Source organism: Protopterus annectens, chromosome 9.part0 (assembly GCF_019279795.1).
Source record: "Protopterus annectens isolate FY-2018-M chromosome 9.part0, PAN1.0, whole genome shotgun sequence".
In the NCBI taxonomy this organism is placed as follows: domain Eukaryota; kingdom Metazoa; phylum Chordata; order Ceratodontiformes; family Protopteridae; genus Protopterus; species Protopterus annectens.
In genome coordinates this window covers 695,075,208-695,088,375 of record NC_056743.1, presented here as the reverse complement: position 1 = coordinate 695,088,375, position 13,168 = coordinate 695,075,208, and the positions used below count along the sequence as shown (strand labels likewise).

General features: G+C 39.2%; 1 protein-coding gene across 1 annotated transcript in view; it reads left to right on the top strand.

Moving 5' to 3' along the window:
- Positions 1-13,168, top strand: part of LOC122810570 — a 945,872-nt gene that overhangs the window by 631,055 nt on the left and 301,649 nt on the right. The gene's annotated exons all lie outside the window — the stretch shown is intronic.

Genomic DNA, 13,168 nt, shown 5'->3' with positions numbered 1-13,168 from the left:
ATCCCAAATAAAACCAAGACTCACTCCTCCAAAGGCAGGAGACCAGTCTGGTGGACCCCGGCCATAAACAAGCTATACAACAGAAGGAGGAAGCTACTACATACAAGCAAGTTTAAAATGTGGAAGGAGGAAGCTACTACATGATAGAGCAAAATCCCATAAAGGGAAGGCATCTCTGATCAGTACTAGCAAGAAACTACGATCCCTCATAAAATTATCTAAGGCCAGCTTCAAAAGAAAAATTGCTCAAGACACTAAAGATAATCACAAGGCCTTCTTTAGTTATGTCAGGAATCTGGGGAGCAACTCCCAGATATGCTCTGAGTTAGTACAAAATGAAAAAAAAATACACTGATCTCACAGACATTGCCAACATCCTGGCAGACAGGTTCAGTGCAACCTCCCCCCCATACCCCCCCAATAGACCAAATGTCTATCCCAACAGAATGTAGCCTCCCTGACATCACAAATGCACAGGTGAGAGCTGCCCTCTCCAAAGCAAAAAACACAGCATCAGTGGGACCAGACGGTGTCCCGGGCTGCGTCTTACACGAGTTCCAAGAAGAACTAAACCCTCACATAAAGTCACTGTTCAATCTCATCCTTGCTACAGGATATGTACCCAAGGAATGGCGTACAGCAACAGTGGTCCCAGTCTACAAAGGTGGTGCCACAACGGACCCAGGAAACTATCGCCCTATAAGCCTGACTAGTCTGATCTGCAAAGCTATGGAGCGTATCATCATGGAACTCATAAACAAGGACATTGGTAACTTCCAGACACCGGATCCCACCCAATTCGGCTATGTTAAGGGCAGATCCTGCCTCTTGAACCTGGTCGACTTCTTTGAAACAGTTACCAAGGCCATAAATGAAGGGAAGGTAGTCCATATGGCCTACCTGGACCTCGCAAAAGCCTTTGACACAATACCCCACTCGGGCATCATAAATAAGCTCACCAGCTTAAATATCAACCCCTATGTCACAAGATGGGTTGCAAACTGGCTCAGGGATAGAACCTACATGGTCAGTATTGCAGGTGCCATGTCAGACTCCAAACCAGTTACAAGTGGCATCCCACAAGGCTCAGTCCTGGGACCTCTCTTGTTCGTTATATACTTCTCTGAGGTACCGGCTAATACGGGAGGACTATGGCTGACCAAGTTTGCAGATGGCTGCAAGCTGGGTGCCATAATAGAGACTCTGGCTGACACAAGCATCCTCCAAAAGGTCTCACAGAGACGGATAACTGGTGCCAGAGCCATGGCCTTAAGCTAAATGCCAAAAAGTGCATAGTCATCCCCTTTGGGAAAAACAAAGTGCCCACAAATTACCACATAAGTGGTAATCCATTAAGTACGGAAGAAGTAATTAGGGATTTGGGGACCCAAGTAGATAGAAACCTCTATTTTGACAATCACGTTGCCAGAGTGGTTAGAAAGACCTTCTATACAGCCCACCTTATAACGAAAGGGTTCACATCTAGAACAAGAGAAGTCATTGTGCCCCTCTACTCATCACTCATCAGGCCCATAATTGAATACAATGCCCCATTTGGGATGTACCTTACCCGACACCTGCAGCAACTGGAGAGGCCCCAAAAGTACCTCACCAAGAGGATCAAGGGACTCAAACAGATGCCCTATGCAGCTCGGCTAAAGAAACTCTAGCAATACTCAGTTGCTTACCGCCTACTCAGAGGTGATCTATGCCTGACGTATAAAACTATGTCCAACCCAGAATTAATGGACATGCTCCACCTCAGGAAATCCAAATCCCTTAGAGCTACATGATCCAGGGACTTAAACCTCAGCACAGAAATAAATAGGACACGCTGGAGGGACAGATTCATATCCCAGAGGCTGCCCTCACTCTGGAACAGAATCCCAGTCCATATTAGGCAGAGCCCCTCACTGACCCTCTTCAAGAGAAATCTTGAAGAGTGGATGGGAGATCGTAAGTTCACCCCTGGGATCTCTTCTGTGTCCCTACTAGACAGGGGCACAGTAAACTATCCTTAAAAGGGCTATCTTCTGTGACCTACTCTACAGGGGAACAGTAAACCGATCTAAAAGGGTGGCAAAAGCCAAACACACTCTGGCTAGGCTTGTAAATGCCCCAGGGCAGATAGCCTAGTATAAACCTATGAACCTATGAACCTATATTTCCTCAAGCAGATCTAATGAAGCCACATTGAAAACTGCCAGATTCAATTCGGAATGTTTCTAGATAAACATCCTTTTCCAAGCACCTCTCCCTAGGGTCTATATTATAACATTGAATGCTCAAAATTTTGAATGTTATAATATCGACCCATTTCAGTCGAACAATCATAACATTGAACACTCAGAACAGCAAATTTTTTCTGAGGGAAAAAATTTGCTGTTCCAAGAAACATACACACACACAACACAAGCACACCGAAAAAACTTCAATCCACAAACATACACTTAAAATTCTACCTCTAACCCTACACTAAACTGTACATGCACTACTATCTATCCACTTACCTTAACCCAAACCCTAACCCTAAGGTCCGTAACTCTCATACACTCACCTCGTCCACTCCCTAACTCTAACTCACTTAACCCGCCCCTAACCCTACAGTCTGTCACTATCGCACACTCACCTCACCCGCACCCTAACCCTAACTCACTTAACCCGCCCCTAACTCTAACTCACTTAACCCGCCCCTAACCCTACAGTCTGTCACTATCGCACACTCACCTCACCCGCGCCCTAACCCTAACTCACTTAACCCGCCCCTAACTCTAACTCACTTAACCCGCCCCTAACCCTAAAGTCTGTCACTACCACACACTCAACTCACATGTGCCCTAAAGTCCCTAACTACCTCACACTCACCTTACCCCAGTCTGTTCGCTCACTTACCTTTACTCGGTCTGTAACCATCGCACCACACTTACCTGAACCCAGTCCGTAACCTCCATTCGCTCACTTCCCTAAATCCAGTCCATAACCATCGCACCACAGTGCTGTAAATAGTGAAGCCATGGAACGGACCACCAAAATCTTACCCTAGGTAAAATTTCAATGTTTCAATGCTTTGCTATTGTCAGCTTTTGCTCTAAAGGGTTTGATATTATAACATTCAAAGTTTTACAGCTTTGATGTTATAATATAGAGCCTCTCCCTATAGGATAAATAGAGGTATCATTAAGTACTTTTGCTTTTAAAAATAAGCTCTTTAAGATGTAATAACAGCATGGAAACTACTAAGTACATTGGCATGAAAACACCCTAGCCCATTTATAACATATAATCCATTACGAGCATTTACTTGTAGTGCAATCATTCATGAATAAGCACTTGTACAGACCATCCTTAACCAAAGTAAAACTTGGTCATTTTTCATGGAAGAATAATTGAATGATTAATGAATTAAAAAAGTTATACACAAATGTTCTTGCCAAACAGTACCAGCCTCACTTTACACAGAGATTTGCCAAAAATAGAGTGATTACTAGTAATCACGTATATCATCCTCTTTATTAATATGTTGTGTTTTTAACTTCTGCTAAACCTCTCAATCCCAAAATAACCTAGCAGTAAATGAATACAAACCTGCACTAAAATACATTTTATTGGCAACAATGAACTTACTCTGGTTACAGTCTCAGACTCGTGGTGCACTGGAAACAGGATGCACAGTAATAAATATTTAGGTGGCTGAGAGTGGATCCCCTGCCTGGTACTACAATCCTATCAGAATGATAAATGCTTTACATTTCAAGACATAGATGATTTTCACACAAATCACACTCCTCGTCTTAGCAGTCAGGCACTGCCACACTTTCTCATGATGCTAACATCATGCATGTTGGTGATTTTGCAGGATACACCAGCAATGCAAGATGACACCAGCGCTCACTAAAAATGTAAATAAAACAAAAAAAGAAAATCAGAATTTGAAGGGGTCACTCAGGAATTTGTGGCACCCTATTATTTTCCCCCCCAAATGGGAAATACTGAGGAACTCAGTATGGTTGAGAGGTATGATTGGCATTAGGCTATACAAGTATGCCCCCATTCTTGTGTCATGAAGGTTCCCCCTTTTCAGCAACCATTTTAGAATGGTATTGAAGGAAGGCAGTTGAAATACATGGTATGTCAACAGCAAGCTGATGCCATAGTCATGTAGACTGTGGACAGCATCATATGCCTTTAAAAAATATTATAAAGAAAAGTCATGCAGCTAAGCAGATTAAACTAGTAAGGAAGTATATGTCAGTACCAAAATGTTTTTCTTTTCTTTTGTTGACATCAAGGAGATTGGGCTTAAATAGTATGGATGCTGGGAAACTCACTAATTTGTTATCCTAGATGAGAAGTGCAAGAGGCTGGCTAAAAGGATCTGGGATCACCAAAGCAAGAGAAAGTCAAAGTAAGCTGGTTGAGAAAGGAAATGGAGTTGCCTGCCATCAGTGTTGTTTTTAATTAGCTTATTTGCTAATTAATTAGAATTAGAACTAGCAGCTCATTTTTGATAATTAGAATTGGAATTAGCTGTCTGACATATCTAATTAATTAGCAAACGTTGAAACTAATTAGGCTAATTAAATTTTTAATTAGCAACTTACTGCCGATTGTTGCGGTGGTACAGCGGTTGCATTGTTGCCTCACAGCAAGAGGTTCTCCTGTTCGATTCTCAGCTAGTGTGTGAGGAGTGCCTTCTGTGTGGAGTCTGTATGTCCTCCCCGTGGTCGAGTGGCCTCCGAAAGACATGCGTGAATGGGCATGCCTTTGCTGAAGGTTGGGCATCGGGCTGGCAACTCGGCACCATAAAAATCTGCTGCCAATCATTAGCTGACCGGAGTTCCGCTGTGGCGACTCCTTACTGGGAAAAGCCGAAAAGACAAACAACAACTGCCGATTGTCTTAACTTGCAATTTATCATTCCAAGTGTTCAACTTGAAAACAATGTAGTCAATGCCAAATCATAAACGTTAAGCAGTATCTCTAAGCACGTGTTTAGCTAAATAGTCAACTGCACAGTAAAACATATTTAAAACCATAAAATAGTAAAATCATCCAATAGTAATGTTTATCAACTGGTCTCTGTTGCAGTTGGCAATGACAAGCAACTCCAGTGATGTATCACTAAGTTTACTTCACCTAGCTGAAGCAATGTAGCCAGCAGCACTGAAAACCCTTTCAATGTTTGCTGAAGTAGCAGGTATACAGTGGTGCTTAAGATACTACTTGTATAAGGCTGGAAATGATTCTTGGCACACAGTTTCACTCCAGTAGACTAGCGGCACCAAACTGCTGCATAGTGATGACAAATATGATCCCAGTTGTGATTCAGTGCTATTTGTTGGTGTGCTGCTATTTTCCATCATGTACGAAAACAGAATGTCTGGGTGTGAAGCTGATGGTAGTTGCTGTGGTATTAGTGCACAGGCAACTTCTTCATCTGCAGGTAATCGATGTTTATATAATTGACTTAGTACTTTCATCTCAGTCAATAATGCCTATTGTGCTGCATTGCTGTCACCTAGATCTGTTGTCCACCTCAGTATTAATCATGGATCCACAGCTGTGGCGATCAGGCAATGTGCCTGGTAAAACTGATAATCACATCTGTTGCTCAACGATGCCAAGAGACCAGACTTGACTGAAGTTCAATCTTCTCAATGTGTTTCTTCAAGCCAACTATTGTCAGTAGAATCTGATTACTTGTCACAACAACTTCAGATTGCAGGTGAACAGTAGCCACTTCAAAGTGACTTAACAGCTACTCCATTTCTCGTAGTGCAGCAAAGTCATTTGGTGTGAGAGTAATTCTAGATGGCAGAATATTGCAAACCTGCTGATGGATTTCTTCATGTTGTGATTGGATCTTAACAACTGCCAAAATCATTGACAGTTTACTGTTTCATTGTGTACTGTTCGAGGATGGAATTCGGATCAATGCTTCTGCCTCTAACAACTCCATAGCTCAGCATGACTTATGAAGAGCTGACATGAAACTATCACATTTAGCCATGACATTGTTTATTTTTGGTGAGATATCAGCAAGTCCAAAGTGAAGTACCAGCTGCAAAGTATATGCCATGCACACGTACTGCACAGGTACTGGACTGCTACCCTCTCCTTCAAGTCGTTTCCAATCAACTGGAACATGTTCCACCTCTTCTCCTGCTTCATCTTTATGACTTTCCTCCTCTTCATCTGCATCTATCACATCGACAGGCTTCAGGAATGCCTTCACCATGTTGGCAGCATTATCTGGGACTATTCCAACAACTGTCATCTGACTTGTGAATTGTTTCATAACAGATTAATAAATTATGGAAATGTCTTCTGCCATATGTGAGCCTGTAAACCTCTTCATGCTCAACAATCAGGTTCCCATCTTCTGCTTGTGTATGAATGACAAGCTTACTCTGAAGTAATCATGCATACACCGACTGGACCATATATTGGCTTGGGCACAGCAATACTGAGAATCATTCATCATCTTCTCAATTGTTTTTATCACCTGTCTGCACTAGTTGTGAACTTGCATGATAAACTTTGCTCTGGTTGGAATATGATAAAGTGGTTGTACAACACTCATTAGAAAACAAAATCCATCTTTTTTGACCAGATTCAAAGGAAGTGTATCTAGGTTGACAAATCTGATGACAGCATCATCGACTCTGTCACTAGAAATGCTTTGTGATGATGGACAAAAATATTTAGTCAGAGAACAAATACCATCCAGATCCTGTTGTGGGATCTTCCTTTTTATATTTCTTTCTGCCTCATAAATGCTGTATTTGCCAGGATTACACAGCTTTGAGTGACCTACAGAATTAGAAGTCGCCCTTGTTGGCTTCCACTCACCAGTAATTATTTTCTTTCTAGCCTTACACGCTCCAGGAATTTGCATTTTATTATTGTTTATAACATTTAGCTTAACAAAATCAGTCAAAAAAGTTGCGACATTATCCAGTATTTCTTGAACAACGTCTGCCATGTTTACAATCAAACTAAACAGTAAACTGGAACTGGAAGACGGAAGTTACACATGATGTAAGTAACTAGATGAAGTGTGATTCAGAACTGAAACTGGAATGGGTTGCTGCTACGGTAAGACGGTAAGTTAATACACTGTTAGATTACTATATTTTAATCACTGGTAAATACATAACAGAAACTTGTTATGCAATTTTATTTTGATTGTAAGATATTGTCTAATTAAGCTTCTAATTAAGACATTTTAATTAGAATTAGTTCAAAATACCTAGTTAATTAGAATTAGAATTACCACATCTTCTAATTAGCTAATTAATTATAATTATCTAATTAATTAGGCAACACTTCCGGCCACAAGTCCTTGATGGAAACACAAAGACTTTTCTAAGGACTGATTATAATGCATTGGTTGGTGGGCATACTTCTCAACTTCTTTGCTCAAGAATTCTGGACAAAGTCAAAAAATGAGGAAGACAAAAGCCCAAAATCAAGGACAATATTATTTAAATACTATTTTAATGCACTTCAAAAGTTAATAGAACAGGTTTTGCATCAATGTGATTTTTTTTTAATAATTAGTATGAAACTCTAATAACAGGCATTATCGACTAACTGTAATATTCAGTGATTTACTAGAAATTAAACATTTTACAAAGAACAGAGCAAAATGTAAAACAAGATCAGGGACCATTAAAAGCTATGGAGGGATAATGTCACTTGCACACCTTTAACTTTGAAGCCAGTGTAGTGTATGAGAATGTTTCTAAACAGGTATGTGTAATGTAGAAGAGTTAAAGCAACTCAAATGAAGTCAATCTGAGTCTGACAAATGTCAACCACACAGAAAACAAAACACTCATACAGGAAATCAGGTAGCTGAAATTCACAAACACTGAGCTTTCCTATTCAGTACTTATTTAAAGAGTAAAATAAATTAACAGAAACCGATTAAACACGGGCTCTGACACAAACATATTTTTACACTCTGATGAAGTATTAATCAAACATGCTTAGTGTTTGTGAGCTTTATTTATTTATTGACATTTGATTACTGGGAAACTCCAACTGGGTAAAAGCCCATTTTCAGTGGAGGCCCAGAGACAAAAGCACCAAATTATTACAAAACAATTTAAGAACAATAATTTTACAATCTTCAAACATAAAACAAAAATATCTGCAGTTTAAATAGTTACTAGAAATTAGACATAGTATAAAAACATTGGTAAAGAATCGATACAAGGTATATAGCAATCATTAAATATTTAGAGTAACTGTAGAAAGTTTGTAGAGAAATAGGTAAGTTAGTCTAATACAAACAGGAATTGCAGTATAAAGTGAGGGAAAAACAGGCTTATGGTATATTTAGAGAGAAAGCCAAGGAAGAGAATTAGATAGCAGTACGGAAGTAAGTTAAGAAGGCAGAGTAAGGAGAAATAATAAGGAATGAAAAGGTACTTGTTCACATTTAGGGATATAGTTTATCCTGGTTGTGAGCAAGAACAAAGCCAGATATTAGCTAAGAAGTGTTAGAGTGATTTTGAAAGATGGGAAGGAGGGTATAGACCCAATGGATACAGGTAAAGAGTTCCAGACCTTAGCAACCTTGTACGAGTACAGACAATGCCCAACAAATTTGCTAGGTTTATAGACAAAAGTTTTTGGTCACTGGATCTCAGTGACCAAGTGGGAACATAGTTGTGTAGAATGTTTTTTAGTGCTGGACAGGCGGGTGGATGTTGGATAATTTTATAGGTGGTAAGAAGTTGTGTATATGTTAATTAATGTGGCAGTCCTAACCAATTTAGACTTTTCAGAGCTATACATTGGTGGGTTCTGAAAGGGGTATGTGCTGCAAATTTATCAGCTTTGTTATAGCATTGTTTTGTTCAAGTTTTAATTTTTGTGAAACCTTGAGGTTAGTAAGGATGGGAGCATCATGAAGAAGTGTGGGGATGGGGAGGAGATAAGTAGTGGCAAATGCAGTTTTAGTTGTGTTGGTGAGAAAGTTTTCGGCTCAGTAAAGCATCCCTAGTTTTTGATGAGTTTTTCTTATACAATTTTGTACATGCAGGTTGAATGTAAGATTATCATCCACAATCACCCTTATAGTTTGCTATGAGAAGTGACTTCAGTGGTTGTATTATCAGGAGAGAGGACTTTAAATTTTGTTATTTCATGAGAGAGGGATTTGGGGGAAAGAAGTAGTTTGGTCTTTCTTGGGTTGAATATGATTTGTCAGTAACAAAGCTATGTTTCAGTGGCTGTTAAAGCTTCCTGAGTAATTTTTTAGAGGTGTTAAATGTTGTCAGATATGCAAAGGAGAGTGGAATCATCTACGTATAGTGTTGTGGGTGGCGTTTTGTGTGGATATATAGAGGGTATTGATGAAAAGTTCAAAGAGAAGGAGAACACGATTAGAGCCTTGTGGTAATCTGGTGGTGACTGGGAGGTAAGAAGACAGAGTGGAGTGCCATTTTACTGACTGAAACCTATTGGACAGGTAGCTTTTCTGAGGACATTTGAAGTAGAAGTTTGAGGTTACAAATTGTGTCAAAAGCTTTAGACAAGTCTATAAATATTGAAAAGACAAGTTTGCCATTATTTCGATTTTATTGACAGTATCTATATAGGTTAGAAGAGCAGTACTAGCACTATGGGAAGGACAGAAGCCACATTGTGTACGGGATAGGAGTTCTTCCTGCAGGAGACAGTCCAGCAATTGTTTTTGAATACATTTTTCAAGTATTTTGGTGAGGGTAGATAAGCTTGCTTTATATCTAAAGTTATTAATATCTGTTGGATTTTCTCCTTTGTGTAGAGGAATAATATGTGATGTTTTCCAGACAGGGGGAATGTGGGATTCCTGAATTGACCTATTTATAAGGCTTGAGACAAGCTAGGCAATTCTACTGGCTGATATTTTTAGGTACTCACTCAGAAGGTCATAAGCTGAGGAAGAGCATGGTTTAAGTTTATTTAAGAGTAATTTTATTTAGGATGTAGGCACAGGTTTGAAGGAAAAAGTGGATGTGGTGAATGATATGTGGCTGTTGGGCAGGGTTGGGATTAGATGTTGAGGCATCCTTGGTTAGAGATGCTATACTATCTATAAAATAAGAGTTGAACTATATTGCAGCATCGGGTGGTGAATTACCAAGGGTCTATATTACGACATTGAAAGCTCAGGTCAGCTAACACCTGTTCGTTGACCAATAAACAGTGAAATGTCATTTCCGTGAATGGCCACTACAGCAAATTTTTTCCTAGGGGAAGAATATTGCTTGGCCAAGCAGAAATGACACAGCATTACAAACCTAACAAAGTGGGGACTTTTCCCCAACCCCTAACTAAATATATCGACTATGAGATCGCACTACAGTGAGGAAAAGGGCAAATCCAAGATGATGGCCAAGCGATTTTTCCCTAGGAAAAAATTCACTGCAGTGGCTATTCGTGGAAATGACATTTCACTGTTTATTGGTCGGTGAACAAGTGTTCACTGATCTCAGCTTTCAATATCGTAATATAGACCCAGTAATCAATAGAGATGCTTGGGTTGAAGTTTTGAACAGGATGTAAGATTTCTTTAAGGGTTGTCCAAAATTTTTTAGGGTTCTGATTAGTATTATTCTGAAAATTGTTATAGTATAGTTTTTTGTCTATTTGTTTTTTAGTATGATTGCAAAGCATTCCAAAGTCTTCAAGATATTGAGGTGTTTTATACTTTTCCATTCTTTCCATGCCTTTTCTCTATCCTGCATTAACATTCTACTCTTTTTCAATAGCCAAATTTCATTATTTGTTTTTAGTCTCTTCCTTCTAGGAGGTACAAAGCTATTTAGGATATTTAGAAAAGTTGTAACAAATTCAATTACAGCATTGTCTAAGGGGAGGATTTTTAGGAAGTTCCAGTTAATAGATGATAATGTAATAAAAAACATTTCTGGGTTAAACTTGGAAAGGTTACATGTTGTAATATAAATATGTTGTTTAACTGGATGTGTGGGATGTCTAGTCATACAGATTGGGAGATGATCACTGACAGAGTCTGGCATTGTACCTGTGGTGAAGTATTTGCTAGGGTCTGATACTGAGATCCAGTCTAATAGAGAATTTGATGTCTTGCTCTAATGTTTAAGGCTATTAATTAGTTGTATGAAACCATACAAGCTCATGCTAGATGTAAGGAAGTTAAGTGTTTATGTCCAACCAACTGACATTCACATCACCTAGTAATATTTTTTCTTATGGAAGTGTTATGGCTATCCAATGTAGGATATCTTCCAGTATAGCTGTATTGTCACCAGGAGGGATATAAAGGACAGTAATACAAATTTGTTTATAACTGTTTATTTTGAGGAAAGCAATAAGAAGCTCTGCTGAACTGAATTTTGGTGTTGGTTTGCTGTAAGGGGAAATGTGGTAGGTGTTGGGAAATATTAAAGCAATACCACCACCTTTCCTCTTTATGTGGTCATTACGGATAATATTATAGCCAGGAGGTATAACTTTGGAGTTGTTTATGCTGGGTTTAAGCCAATTTCAGTTACAGAAGGAACATCAGGCTTATGTTGGGTAATCCAGGGATGTAGTTCAGCAGTCTTATTTCTTATACTTCTAACATTTATTGCAGCAAAATTCAGATCACCAAGGTCGGGGACTGGTGGTTGCTGGGTTACAGAAGTGTGTGGGAGAGAATTATCTTTGTGTCAGTGTGATAGGTGGGGCCAGGATTAGGTTGTATATATCCTCCTAGAAGAATTTTAGTATATTGCAGAATTATGCATACTTGTTTTTTGCAGATGATTCTTACATTTAATTTTGTTTTGGTTTGAGTTGATGTGCAAATAATCAGTCTATATTTGGAATAAAGGTGAGGAGCAATATTAAGTAGGATTGGTGCAATGTGTGTACAGTGTAAAGAGGATGTATGGATAGGTGGTTGGGACAGAGATGGGAAATGTTACAATGTATTATTGAGTCATGGCAGGATGACAGATGGCACAGTAGGAGGAGAAGAATAGAGGATAAGCTGAAGACTAGCATAATCAAGTACAGGGATCTGTATTTTATAGATGTCAGGTAGTGGGGGAGCAGCAATGAAGGAAACAAGAAATTGCAGGACAGTAGGAGATTTAGTGATGGTGGATTCTGAAAGCTGGAAGAGGATAGAAGAGAAGTATTTTCTATAAAAGAAGAGATGTAGGTTATCCTGTTATCTTCTCTGAAATGTAAGGAATAGAGGGGTATTAAAGGCTAGAGTATAATGATGTAGTCAGAATTAGAAGAAATGAGGGTTTATTTTGGAAAAAGATGCAATTTGGAATAGATAGGTACTGTTGGGGGGTTGTGATTATAAATGGATATAGTGCAAAGCAGTATAGGAGGGAGAAAGATAGATGCGAATGGGGCTAAAATTTAAATAGATAGGGAAGTAAGAAACAAGAAAGAGCAGTGTATGTATGGAAGTAGTAAGGTCATTTGTGGATGGTTTTGGAATAAGAGTCACAATTGAAATGGGTATGTAGGGAGTATAATATTAGAGTAAGAGGGGCGGGGGAATTGGGAGTAAGGGAGCAAAGTGAAACTGAGCAGGCTTTCCACCCGTGGGTCAATTTATAACTGACAGCAATCAGATTATAGCCAGAACAAAGCAACTAACAAACAGATGCAAGTAAAACAGGTTGTCTGTGATTTCCTGAGACTAAATAACTGACATATGCAGTACGGTTTACTGGTCAAGCTAAAGGGAACAGTAGCCAACTTAGTAAAAGGTCCTTACATTGCTCGTACTATTTCACAGAGACTTTCAATCACAGAGCAGGCATGAATGCAACTGATTAAAGTCAATACGCACCAAGGTTCTTCATGATAAATATGCTTACATTAAACAATGATATTCTCAGTAAACTTGTAGGTGTACGGCCTTGTGGCAGAGACCTGCAATATCAAGGCCAGATGTAGTAACCACAGGCTCTTAAATAATGACAAAATTCTCAGTAAACTTGTATGTGTAGGGCCTTCTAGCAGAGCTCCTACAATATTAAGGTCAGATGTCATTACTGCAGGCTCTTAAACAATGTCAAAATTCTTAGTAAACTTGTAGGTGTATGGCTTTCTGGATGAGCTCCTGCAAATTGTTGTTGCCTCACAGCAAGAGGCTCTCCTGTTTGATTCTCGGCTG